The sequence below is a fragment of the Lutra lutra genome, chromosome 4 (assembly GCF_902655055.1).
Source record: "Lutra lutra chromosome 4, mLutLut1.2, whole genome shotgun sequence".
Taxonomy (NCBI): Eukaryota; Metazoa; Chordata; class Mammalia; order Carnivora; family Mustelidae; genus Lutra; species Lutra lutra.
The window spans coordinates 88,980,881-88,995,369 of NC_062281.1; positions in this window are offsets into that span (position 1 = coordinate 88,980,881).

Sequence of the window (14,489 nt, forward strand, 5' to 3'; positions counted from 1 at the left end):
TGAGAATTTCTCTCTCTCTGCCCTTCCCCCCGCTCTTTCCCTCTCCCTCTCTCAAATACATATATACATATTTTTTTTTCAACAAAACTCAAGCACAAGAAACACGAAGAACACTATGCCAAGGGACTTCATCATCAAATGCTTAAAACCACTGATGAAGAAAAAAATAGCCGGGAAAAAATACAGTATTTACAGAGGGGAAAAGAGAAGAGTGACCGCAGCCTTCTCACTAGAAGTGATCCAAGCCAGAAGAAGGTGGAATATCTTTAAATTACTAAGAGATAACTTTCAACCTAGAACTTTACACCCAATATAGATGTCTTTCAAAAATGAAGAAGAATTAAGGACATTTTAAGACATTCAAATGCTGAAAGAATTTATTGTTAGCAAATGTGAACTACAAGAGAGGTTAGAGAAAGTTTTCTGGCAAAAGGAAAAGGAGCTACACAACAGAATGAAGAGCACATGAAATGGTAATTGTGTAGGATCATAAGAAAACACTTTTTTAAAAATTATTTGAATCTCCTTTTTTAATTTAAATTTTGTTAACATACAGTGCAATAATGGTTTCTGGAGAATTCAGTGACTCGTCACTTACATACAGCACGCAGAGGTCATGACAAGTAACCTCTTGAATCTCTTTTAAAGTGGCACAGTAACATGGCATACTGAAAACCTAAAAACTTAAAGCACTAGTGAGGGCTCCCGAGGAGTGCCCATGGGCCAATCAAAGCAACCACCCAGCAGGGGGAGCCTACGGACTTCAGGAAAGACACTGCTGGCCACCACCCTGGCCTTCCGGGATTAGACTCCCATGGCCAGGTATGATAGAGTCTCCAACAGCAACAGAGGTGAAATCCTTCAAGCATAGATTATAAAACCTGAATGGATGGCCTTCTGGGAACCTGGTCTTCATCTAGGCTTTCCCACTAATTTGCTCCGAAGTGAAATTTTGGGAACCTACGTCTCTGAGTCTCAGCTCTTCATTTGTAAAACAAAGGGTGAGACTAGGTAATGTCTAAGGACCTTTCCATTTCCCACGCTCTGAAATTCCTTTGCCAAGTCCATTGTGTAATTTTTTCACTTAATTCTTCATTCCAACCCCCAAAGCAAGAGAGGGAAATAATTATCCTGATTTCACAGATGAAGAAACTAAGACCGAGCGATGTTAGGAAACTCACCTAACGTCAAACATGGGGGGCTGGCATTTGAGCCAAAGGCCATGCTTGTCCTGATGCATGTTGCCCTGTATCAGGGGCTCCCATGCAGGCTTCCATGTGCTCTGCAAGGACCCCACCCCACCCCCATGGAGAACACCTCTATCTGCTGTTTGCTCCTCAAAATCAAACTCTAACCTGGGAGGGCTCTTGCCCATCTGGTCCAACCCTCTCAATTTACTTATGAAGCAGTTAATTCAAAAGGATTTTTAAATATTTACAAGCTTTCATACCTTCCAGTTCAGTTCCTTTAACAGTCCACTCCAATAAGAATATGGCTTAATGATAGTTCTCCTTCTCATACCGGGACAGAACTTCAGGGTTTACACATAACTACCAAAGTATTATCTCAGTTCCTCACGGCACATGTAAATAGTAAGAATGAACTTTTTAAATACCCATTCTATAGATGTAGATAAGTCAGCATAATTTAATAAGAACTGTAACCTTATCTCCCAAATCTAATCCCCTGCTTTTTTGTTACACCTGTTTTCTTCCAAGTCACTGTACCATCAAAGCCTGTGATAAGCAGTGTGTGTGTGTGTGTGTGTGTGTGTGTGTGTGTGTATTTATCATGTTTATAATTAGAGGAAAATGGCCCAAAAAAATGCTCAAAATGAGACAACTGGATGGAGCACTGGCAAGTGGTACCATGAGCAAGGATCCTTCTTCTTCTGCTGAGACCAACACCCAATGTCCAGGGCTTTCAGAGGGCCCTCCTCTACCTGCATCCTCTCATGAAGTGAGCTAGGCCATTGCCTCTGTGCCCAGCTGCACAGCAGAGCAGCACTGTGCTCTGTGGACCAGGTCTTCCATTCAACCTCCCCCAGAGCAGGCCCTAGCCCAGCCCCACCTCCCAGCCTTCTCTGGAAGTCAGGAAAGATCCAGGGAGAAGCAGGGGAGCCCCTTACACTCTTCTCATCTTTAATGAAGAAAAGATATAATCACCTCTTAGCTGCTTGGACCTAATTAACACCTGCCCAGTTTCGGTTGCTGATTAAGGGCACCCTCCCTAGCCAAGGCTCCTATAGGAAAATCTGTTGCAACTTTCTAGAGGTGGGACAATGAGGTTAAGGTCAGTGCAGGAATGGAGATCCCTCCTGTTTGAGTTCTTCTAACATCTCATGACTAGATCAGGAACAAGCCAGGTTCTAAATAAATGGTAGCCCTGCTTTGAAACCCTGCTCTCCAGCACCCTGCTCAGAACAAGAAGGGAGAGAGGTCCATGTAACTCCCCTAGTTCTCATGGTCTCTAATACAACTTGCTTCTCCAAACCCTTCTCCCATCAGTATACTTCCCCTCTCCCCAGACCGAAGAATCCCCAAAACAGGCATCAGGATTATCCACCCATGAACTCAATTTCCAGGTCTGTCAGAACCTTCCCAGTTTGAACTTGGCATATGGAGTCATGGCCTGGCTTTCAAAACCCATTCCCATCTCCTCCCCAAATTTACACCTCTTGGGACTCTCACAAGAATTCATCTGAATCATTTGAAGAAGGAATAGACAGACAAATGAACAAGGTCATTGCAGAACACAAGAAGAACTAACAAGAGAACAAAGAGGGTGATGTATAAATATTGGCCACAGAGGTAGGACAGTGCCACTTAAGTGGCCAGAGGCCAAGATAGGCCACTTTTTGGAGTGGTCCCATGCACAGTCTACAGCCAGCACACGTACCACCTTTCCACACTCCTCCACCCACTCCACCCACTCCGCCACTCTCTAAGCATCATCTTTGCTCCCTCCATAGCCCTTGTAACTCTGATACATTTTATTTATTATTTTGCCTGTTGCCAATCTACCCAACTGTAACATAAGCTCCATGAAAGTAGGGTTTTGTTTGTTTTATTCATGTTGTATCACCAGTGTCCAGACTAGGGTTTGACACACAGCAAGAGTTAGATAACACATGTTGAATAATGTGGCCTTCATTTATTCAGGAAGATGACCATGAGCTAATGACTAAGATGAACCTGGCTTCCCAAACCCCTGGCCCTTCTCAGAGAAGGCATGGATAGAATCACCTCTGATCCTCCAGAACCAAGAGGAGGACTTAGTTCCTCCACCACAGGCCATGCTGAGGGGGCAGCGACCCCTATCTGGAGAGATGTCCAGAACCTTTTACCCACAGCCATGGAGCTTTAGATCCCTAGGTGTACACACACACACACACACACACACACACACACACACACACACACATCACACAGGAAGCCTTACCATGTTGGGTTTCCTTCATAGCCCTGAGGCAAGCTCTATCACTGAAATCTCCAACCCTCTGCCTAGCCAGGCAGCATCAGAGTACCTTATTCTTTAAAGGGTCTCTGAAGAATCATTCTGACACTCAAAACACCCATTCTATGTAGCAGAAATAGGACATAGGTTCCTGCCTTATGCCAAGAAGACACGACCTGAGGAAATGACTACTTAAGACTCTTAGGGCTAGTGCTCTCCAGGATGCATCTTCTGCAACTAGAAGTATAGGGGCTCAAAGCCTTTCTTTCTCCTCAGCATGTACAGTTGGATGTTAGAGTGATCCCAATGAGGACAGTGTTTCTGTAAATGTGTAATCAAATCACACAGCCACAGGATAACAACAAACCCTCTGAATTCAATGTAGCTACCAAGCACTTAGGACCACTCTCCTATGGCATGTTCTTAAAACTATATTATAGCTGTGCCTGAGTGGCCTCAAGAAAAAGTCAGGCAGATACAGTTCTAAACTAACTACAGTTAGGGTCCTACCCCAGCACATTATTTGCCTCACATGTTTGCCCTAAGCTTGAATGGGTGCTTCACTAAATCTGAATCCTTAATTAAAAGGTAAGGAAATACCTTACCCCACCCAATTAAATGTCAAAAGCCAGTTGCCAAGATTTAAGGGGGAAAGTACAAGCTTTGATGTAAATCAGATCTGGGTTTAATCATGGCACTCCCACCTGTGGACTTCATTCAGCAAATATTTATTGGAGCCATTCTATGTGCCAGACACTGTACCAGTCCTTGAAAAGAAAGAAGAAAGCAGAACAAACATGGATGTTGAATAAATTACTTAAATTTGTGGGCTTCTGCTTTGTCATAAAAAATAGGGTAATGGCTACCCCTTAGAGATGTGTGAGAGGATTTTATGAGATAGTATGTGTAATTGTGGAGCTATTTATATTATCATCATGGTTATTAATGAAGCAACATGTCAGCATGAAAAACCATACAGTTGTTCAAACTCTTTTTTTTATTTAATCTTTTTTTTTAATTTATTTTCAGCATAATAGTATTCATTGTTTTTGTACCACACCCAGTGCTCCATGCAATCCGTGACCTCTCCAATACCCACCACTTGGTTCCCCCAACCTCCCACCCCCCCACCTCTTCAAACCCTTCAGATTGTTGTTCAAACTTAGACTTTTCCATAGGAAAAATTTCTTAGGATAAATATTAGTTCAAGAGTTTGAAGTGAAGATATATAAAGGAGAGAGATGAAAAGGAAATAAAGCATCTATTAAGTGTATGCATTTTGCCAGGCACCAGGTGACATACCTAATATTTGTTAATTCATGAAAATGAGCAAAGGAAAAAAATACAAGAAACCTAAATATTCAGCAGTAGCATAGAGAATGGAATATTTTACAGTCATTTAAAGCAATTATAAAAGCTATGTGGCAACACAGAAAAATGCTCATGGCATCATGTGAGGTGGAGAAAGTAGGGTACAGAGGGTAGTCATGAGCATTATGATTGCAGCTATGTATGGTTCCCATGCAGAAGCACAGCCACACAAAACAATGAGGCTTGCTCTACAATGAAGGGTTTATGAAGGTGATTCTTTGTCCCCCATTTGCCAAACTGTTTGCAGTGTTGTTTTATTGTTTATTACCTATTCTTATAGGTATACTTTTCTTAAGTTGTTCTCTTTGCAGGTTATTTCACTTGGTTCTGTTTGACCTCCCTGTCAATTCTGAGAGGCAAAGATGAAGATACCTTTATGTTTGAAAGTTTTGGAAGGTAGCAAATCTTTGAAGATGCATCAGCTGCATCCAATTTATTGCTGTTGCCTGAAAAGTAAATGAAAGAGTTATCCCTTTATATTTAGCTCTTCAACTATTCACAGCAAGTCTTCAGAAACTAAGGTCCTGTGGCAGCATCTACCATCACCACTACCACCCACTAGAGGACTTTATATCCTTAGGAGGGCCATAAGCACGGTTAACTTCCCACCCATCCATCCAATAATCCATCCATCTGTTTTGTTATCTATCTTTTTATCCATCTGATGATTTACTATCTGTCTATCCATATATCCCACCCTTCTGCTTATCCATTCATCTATCCCTTCTTCCTTGGTAGTGCCTCATCACAAAACTCCTTTACAGGAAATAGAGATTTTATATCAATGTTCTGATTCTTCAATTGGCCATTAGTAGCAAAGTCAAGGTGCAGGTTCCCAAATGGGGTAAGTGATGCAATAAGACCAGAGCGAGGAGACGTGCTTTTCCTCTTCTTCCAGTTCCTGATGGGCTGTTTGACAACCAGTTTAGCAACTGGTCAGGCTCCCAAGTCCCATCCTAGGAGAAAGGTTCCTAAGTAATCAGGTCACATTTGTCACCAGCATCCTCCCTATCCCAGTAGCACCCAGGCTGGCTTAAGCAGGCTCAAGGCATTCCAAGCATTGCCACCCAAATCTGTCACTTACCATCCCTGTAGGTGGAGTGGGAAAGGTGGTGAAGTATGTATTTGTCAAGCTGCCAACTGAAAACCTGTTTTAATCAATTAAATAATGGGCTCTTGTTACATAAGCCTTAATTTATGACCTTCTCAATAAAGCACTAATTGAGGTTGATGAGAACAATCTACTCTGAACCTTCTTACCCTGCAGCAAAATTCTGAGGGCCCTACCTTAATCCCTAATGAGGTTAGTTGGGGAAACTGAGCCAGGGTCTAAGGAGTGACTGGGATGTGTTCACAGAATAAGCTAAAGAATTAAACATTTATTGAGTGTATATTTTCTGTGAGGTCAGATGTCAGACTGCAGGTATGAACCAAAAACATTTCCTGCCTAAGGAACACATAGTCTAGTGAGGAAAACAAAACCCTAAAACAGACAATTGCTGTGAAAAGGGCCATGACAGCAGTAAGGACAGGGTGGAGGGTGAGTCCAGAAGTGGGAGTAGTCACATCTGTCTCAACAATCCCAGAGGCTGCAAGGAAAGAGACATTGAAGCTGCACCTGACAGCACAAGCAGACATGGCTCTTCCCTGCTAGGTCAACCCAAGGAAGAGCACGGAGAAACAAGACAGAGGGCCCTCCACAGTTCTAGGGCAGATTGCTGCTCACATAGCTGAGGCACAGGCACAGGCTAAGGCAGGCACAGGCTGAGGCAGCAGCCACCCTTGTTAATGGTGCAGCTCAGATTTGTAAATGGAAGCCACAGAAGATCCTTAGCCTTCATACCTCCTTCACAGTGAATGAGTCACTGCTCTTACTGTTCATTTTGCCTAGAATAACCTCCCTTCTCTCCACCTGGCCCCAAAGTCCACCAGGTGACTATACCCCAGTCACACTTCAAGACCTAACTCTCAAGCTGCCTTTTCCATGGGTGGCCCTCCTGGAGTGACTCATGCCCAGAGCCATTTCCCTTTGTTCCCCCAGGGTTTTGTACCTAACTCTAGGACCATATTTATCTGGTCACGTTCCAATTAGCTTGTGGACCCTGTCTCTAACGACCTTCATCTTTATATCCCCTATAGCCCACACAGTGCCTGGCACACTGTAGGCATCCACTATCTGATTGTGGAGAAACTGACTCCTCCCAGGATCATCTCATATTCAGGTGATCTAGAAGCATCATCCAAACCCACTTCCTGCAGGGCTGAGTTTGTTGTCATGGCAGAAAGCTACCAGTTAACCTGGAAGAAACAAGTCTATGTGGAATCTATCCAGCTCCCCAGACAGTATGTCTCAGACCAGCTACCACCGCCAACACAGACCATGGTTTCAAATCTTTACAGGATATATGGAGTTCGCTGGGCATGCCAGTCAACCACCAGCCACCCTACAAATATTGACTGAGAACTCAGAGTAGACAAGCCACCAGAGCACCAGACTTTTTGATGGCTGGGAAAAGAAGTGGGAAGAACTTACTAGTCATCAGAAGTGAGATAAAGTTGTTAATTTTAATTAATGAAAAAGCCTGATTGCCATTGTCCTCATTATGCTTTCATGACTTTTCTAAATTGGGCCTGTCTTACTTTATAGTCAGATTTTTATTAAAGAGAAAAATTTAAGGCAATCTTAGAAGGAGTAGCAAATTTGGGGCATATAGTCACTGATTCATAGTTATTGATAGATTAGCAATAGGATCTAGTTTGTTATTCACTCATATTTAGTCACTTTTGGATGGGAAAGCAAGGAGGTGTTGAGTGTGTGTGGGAAGAGGGGTTGGTGGGACATAAGGAAGGTGAAGAGGGCAAGATTACAGAGACTTTGAGGGGTGCTGCCAGGGCAGTGACATTGTCAGCAGGACAGATTCCACATTGCCAGTCTTCTCTCCAAGTTGTCCCCATCTGCCCATGTCAGCTCATCCCTCTTCTCACTCACCCTATGGCCTGGGCCCCTAGAGATGTTCTGTCTCTTTAGTTAACCTGTCTTACATGGGAACAAATGATTCCATTGCCTTGTTAAGAGAAAATGGGAGTGGGGACTTTTTTTTCAAAGGGAACTTTATTTGAGAAACATGAGAGAAAAAAAATAGAAGAGAGTAAGTAATTAGGAAGTGGTACAAGTGGGAAGTTGTGCCAGGCACAGAGCCCATCTTAAAACATTGAGAAATGCAGATTGATGTGGCTGGCAAGTTCCACCAAGATGCTGGCTTCTTATTCTTAGTGGGGATCAGCTCCCCGCCCCCAGTTGCTGCCCCCACACCTCTACCAACATGGTACAAGCAGGTGGGAAGAAAACACTTCTGTTTCTCATTAGGGGCTCTGAACTGAAGGCATTCCTACCCACCCAGCCCTGACCGACAACCCCCAGAGGCTCCTTGGTCTCCCTTCCTAGCTAGTCCCTGCCAGCAGGTGAGCTCAATGAATTTTTCTCTTCTCTGGCCCCAATTCCTCTGCTGTTACCTGCTCTTAGGACTCCATCCACTCACTGGTACATTTCTCCCATCTTGAATCTTCTGTTCTAGCTGCTGGTTAACAGATCACATGCTCATTGGGCCTGTCATCAACTGTCCTATCAGCCACCATTTAGTTCCCCCTCCAGAGGACCCTTGACATATGGGGCCAACTTCTGTTCTGGGTCCTCTGTAGGAATTACTTGGGCTTGTATCCCTGGTAAACCTTTCCTCAAGCCCAGTGGCCATTCACACTCATCCTGAGCAGTGTTGGGATTCTTACCTCCTATCTCACTCTCTACCTTAAGGTCAACAGGGCACAGGTCCCTATCATTTATTTTGCCCAGACCCTCCATACTCCATGCTTACATCTGCCCAGACTATTCCTATTGCTCCTGCCATGAAATTCAGTGTCCATCCCCACCATCCACCCCCACCCAGCCCCCTCTCAATGTATGAAAACCCCTTTTAAATACCAACTCTGCCATTCAAAGGCCACTAATTTGGACAAAACTTTTGAACCTTCTAAGAATAAGCCCCATCTGTAAAATAGGGAAAATGATAGGAGCTAACTGAGAGAGTCACATGGGAGGTAGCACAGGTAACTGTTCACTCTTAGTTTTATTCACCTCTGGCTTCAGACTACTAGTAACTCCACTGCTCATCTTCACCACGTGAAATACACTCCCTCTCAGATTCAGGATGGCATGCCCGACCCTGAAGCCTGGCTTCCCTGCAGGTTTTCTGTGTTTTCCTCTTTTTTAAATTTTAAGTTCTTATTTAAATTCTAGTTAGTTCGAATTTAACATGGTAAAATTGGTTTCAAGTGTATAATTTAGTGATTCATCACTTACACATAATACCCACTGCTCATCACAACAAGAGCCCTCCTTGATACCCATCACCCATTTAGCCGATCTCCCCCCATCTTCAACCCCCAGTTCATTCTGTATCATGAAGAGTCTCTTATGGTTTGTTTCTCTCTCCCTCTCTCTCTCTTTTTCCTCCCCTATGTTCATCAGTTTCATTTCTTAAATTCCACATATGAGTGAAATTATATGGTATTTGCTTTTGACTGACTTATTTTGCTTAGCATAATATACTCTAGCTCCATCCACATAGTTGCAAATGACAAGATTTCCTTCTTTTTGATGGCTGAGTAATATACCACTATATATGTACATATATACATATACATATATATACACATATATGCATACACACACACACACACACACACACACACACACACATATACCACATCTTCTTTTTCCATTCATCAGTCGATGGACATTTGGTGCTCTTTCTATATTTTGGCTATTGTTGATAGTTCTGCTATAAACATCACCTTGATGTATTTTTATATCCTTTGCATAAATATCCAGTAGTGCAATTGCTGGTCTTAGGGTAGTTCTATTTTTAACTTTCTGAGGAACCTCCATACTATTTTCCACAGTGACAGCACCAGTTTGCAATCTCACCAACAGTGTAAGAGTGTTCCCCTTTCTCTGCATCTTTGCTGAAATCTTTTTTTTCTTGTGTTGTTAATTTTAACCATTCTGACAAGTGTGAGGTGGTATGTCATCATGGTTTTGGTTTGTATTTCCTTAATGATGAGTGATGTTGAGAATCTTTTCATGTGTCTGTAAGCCATCTGGATGTCTTCGGAAAAATGTCTGTTCATGTCTTCTGCCCATTTCTTAACTGAATTATTTATTCTTTGGGTGCTGAGTTTGAGAAGTTCTTTCTAGATTTTGGATACTAACTCTTTATCAGATATGTCATTTGCAAATATCTTCTCCCATTCTGCAGGTTGTCTTTTAGTTTTATTGACTGTTGTGAAATGGACAGCAACATGCAGAAGAATGAAATTAGGCCACTTTCTTACAGCATACACAAAAATAAATTCAAAATGAATAGAAGACCTAAATGTGACATGGGAAACCATCAAAATCCTAGAGAACACAGACAGCAACCTCTATGACCTTGGCCATAGCAACTTACTAGCCACATTTCTGGAAGCAAGGGAAACAAGCAAAAATGAGCTATTGGAACTTCATCAAAACAAAAAAAACAAAAAAAGCTTCTGCATCCCAAAAGTTTTTCCTCTTTCTTTATCCCTGGCTCAGGCCTGGTACCTGGTAGAGACCCTCCATCTATATACCCAGCTCTCAACACCAGGTGGCAGCCTGACCATAGGCCCTAGCCAGGTTAGCTGGTCCTCCTGCCTGGCTTAGAACCTAGGGCTTCTGCCCTACCCTGTGCCAGGCTTGTCCCACCCTCCTCCACTGCTGGCAGGAAAGACCCAAAGAAATCTTCCTGCTGCTCAGTGGAGGCTGAAGCCTTGGGGACAAGAGGAGGTTAGGCTGGATTCCAAAGAAGTTCTTCTGCCAGCTGGGGCCACCTGTAAGAACAAACACCCAACAGGGTCTCTGGTGGAATGTGAAGGAGCTGAGGCCTGGGTGGGGCAGAAGGTCAGGGGATAGAAGCCATTCCCCTGGAAGGCTGCCTTACTCACTAGACCTGGGGTACCTTGTGCATTTGAGGCCCAGAGACTCCTCTGGTAACCACTGAGCTGGAGACACAGCCTTTGTTCAACTTTTCTCTCTACTGACTGCCCCGTCTTCCCACCAGGCCTGAGCATATGAAGCCTTTACCATTCTAAAACAATGCTTCTTCACTGGTATCTCCCTTCTCCTCCCCTCTGTCTTTTCATTACCTTCTTAGACAAACTGCAAAAGATGCCTTCATGTTCTGCTTGACTCCCACTGACTCCTGAACCGACTTCATTCTGACTTCTGTTCTCCAAAATCTGCTATCTCTGGGGCCAGATGCCAATTCCAGGAACGCTTTCTTTCTATTGTGCTGCATGTCTTTGACACAGGCTTCAGTTGTGTCCTGTCCTTGATGCAACTCTTTCTGTTTTTCTCTTTCTTTATAATCTACTTCATACACTCCACTCAAGTCCAGTACTCTCCACTTTTTACCCAGGACTTATGTCGGGAAGATTTCCAGATCTCTACCTTCAGACCTGATGAAACTTTGGATCCAGCACCCTATCTCTGACTGATTCAACTCATCCCACACTGAACTCATCTCTGCCAGTTCTTCCTCCTGCTTTCTGTCCCAGGGAAGAGCATCACCAGCAACAGGTGATGGCCAAATTCAGGCCACTGTAAGTCATCAGTGACTCCTCCCTATTCCCCCACACTCTCTTGACAGTGATGTCCTACCCATTGTAACTGCTTACTACCTCCCAAATCTCTCCCCCTCTCCTGTCCCCTTCCCTGTCCCAGGCCAGGTCCTCATCTTCTCTTTCCTAAAAACTTCAGCCTTAAGCCTAACTGGTCTTCCTGATTTCACTCTTCCCCAAAACTGCATTCTCTTCACCACAGTGTTTTCTCTATCAAACAAACCATTTATTATGCTCAAAACCCTTCAAGACCTCAAGGAGCATCCAAATGCTATTGCATGCCCTCCAAGAACCTTCATGATATGCCTCCTCCAGCCACATAGCTGTGTGGCCTCTGCCCCCTCTCTCTCCCAGCAAAAGTGTTCCTGGGCACTTTATACCTTTGCCTTCTACTATACCTCCTGCCTGCACCGCCAATTTTACTTTCTTTTTGTCCCCTGAGACTGTTTAAGATTTGCCAACTCTGTAACTCAAGTTCTCCTTTGGGTACCCCTTCTCTGTGCTTCCTTCATCAGTGTACTCAGTATTATAATTGTGTGATCACATGTCACTAGACTCTGACCTTGAGGGCAAGAGCTGGGGTGTTTTGGCTTTTTGATCCCCAGCACAGAGAGGGGACTAAACAAGGTTTTATTGGATGGATGGATGGATGGATGGATGGATGGAAAAATGAAGTTACTGTCTGGGAAATTTTCCTTTCTTATTCAGAGGTGGTCTCATGTTTTGATTCTTCACCTTAACCCCAAGCCTCTAGCACCTATGACATGATATTTTGGGCCTCAGAACCTACAGCAGCATAGCTGGATGCTTCCCCTGGGACTGGGGAGTGAGAAGAGTCTCCCTGGGTGCACTGCCAGAAAGTATAGTTCAAGGCTCCAGCTCTGCTCTCTCAGACCAGAGGGGTACTCCTTCCAGACCAGAGAAATGGTCTGTGCAGGTGCAGGCAAGCATGTGATCAGAATACAGTTGATCCCTTTCAGAAGAAGGGAGCTCTGAGTCATGTGTCAGCTTGGGGAAATCCAGAACAAGAGCACAGAGGTCAGAGTCTCCATTGAAGATTTAACTGGGATGCAAACATTTTAAAAAGTTTCAAGAGATCCTACTCCTGTGAATAACAACCACAAAGGGGCTACTGTAGCACCTCCTCTGATTGCTCTCCCACCACACTATACCTCTTAATCTGTTAGCCACTCTTTAAGACTCAGTTCAAATGCCACTGGAAGTCATCACTGCCTCCTCCCTGGAGTCTGTGAAACTGTCCAAAGTCATCCACCCCAGTCTAAACTGACCATTATTTTCTCCCACACTTCTGTAGTACATTGTTCATATTTCTTTTATAACACTGATCTCAATTTCTCTTTCAATGGTATTCCTCATGGCTATATCCCTGGCAAGATTACAAGTTCCTGGGCAGGGAGAAACTATGTTTTATATCCATGTCTGCATACCCTTGGTTCTAGCCCTATGTTCTAGACATTTCATAAATGCCCATCAAATTGAATAATAATTTTCAAAGCATTGCAAAACACTATGCAGACAACTAGGTTCATATGTTCAAAGTAGATGGAGAAAATAGGAGTGATCTCATGGGTGGGGCTCCTCTGGGAAGACTTCCTGAAGGAGGTGTGGCTGGAGGGGACTAGGTGAGGAGGTGCTGAGAAGCATGAAGGAAGCCTGACTGTCATCTTAACTGCTGGAAGGGAAAAACCAGTTTTTTCTTCTTCCTTACCCACCTTTTCTCCTCAACCCAATATAGGGTAGCAGCAGTATAGTACAGGGGTTAAAATGTGGACAGTCAAGACAGACTGCCTGGTTATATATCCTAGCTTGGCCACTTAATAGCTGTGTGACCTTGGGCTGCCCACTTCACCCATCTAATCTTAGTTTCCTCCCCTGTAAAAGTAAGGAAAAAATAGTACCTACCTCACTGGATTGTGTGATGATTTAATGAGTTAATCTATGTAAAATTCTTATTAAGTGTCAACAGCTAATCTCATTTCTCAATGTAGATTAATCCATTTAATCCTCAGACAGTACAATGAGGTTGGTACTACTATTATCCTTACTCTACAGAGGAGGAAACTGAGATCCAGAGAGAATGGGGTGGGGAGATCATCAGCATAGCCATACCCCAAAATGTCACACATTCTCCAAACATCACAAATTTGGACCTGCTTATCCCAAACCACCCAACTCTTTCCCTGAAGAACCAGAACCACAATCACAGCTCAAAATAGTAAGAACACTGTTTTGTTGTAATTCATAAGGATCTGCAAAATACTTCCCCCTTATATCCTCACTGCACCCCAGTGAAAGAGCCGTACCCATCATGTTTTTCAGATAAGGACCTGATCTGTCTAAAAAGGCAGTGGATGTGTGAGAGAAGCACGAAGTTGTCTTCTCAAAGACAGGCACCATGTCTCCTGGTCAGAGCCCTTCCTCTAGGCCAGAGTAGCTGCCAGCCTGGAGACTGGGCCACAGGGCATTAGAAGCCCCATGCCCTCCTCTTCCTCACACTTCTCCAGGGACTGAATGACTTGTCTTGCCCCACCATGGCTGCTGGGGCCTGGCTCACGCCATCAAGAAGGTCAGAGAGCTTATAGAAAAACTACGAAGACTCCAAGGTCCATAGATGATAAAAAACAACAACAAAAAAATAATAATCCCTGGATTTTTTTAAGTTCCAAAGCCATCTGTACCCCAATGTTCATAGCAGCAATGGTCACAGTCACCAAACTGTGGAAAGAGCCAAGATGCCCTTCAACAGGCGAATGGATAAAGAAGATATGATCCGCATATACAATGCAGTATTATGCCTCCATCAGAAAGGGTGAATACCCAACTTTTTTATCAATATGGACAGGACTGGAAGAGATTATGCTGAGTGAAATAAGTCTAGCAGAGAAAGTCAATTATCACATGGTTTCACTTGTTTGTGGTGCATAAGGAATAACATGGAGGACATG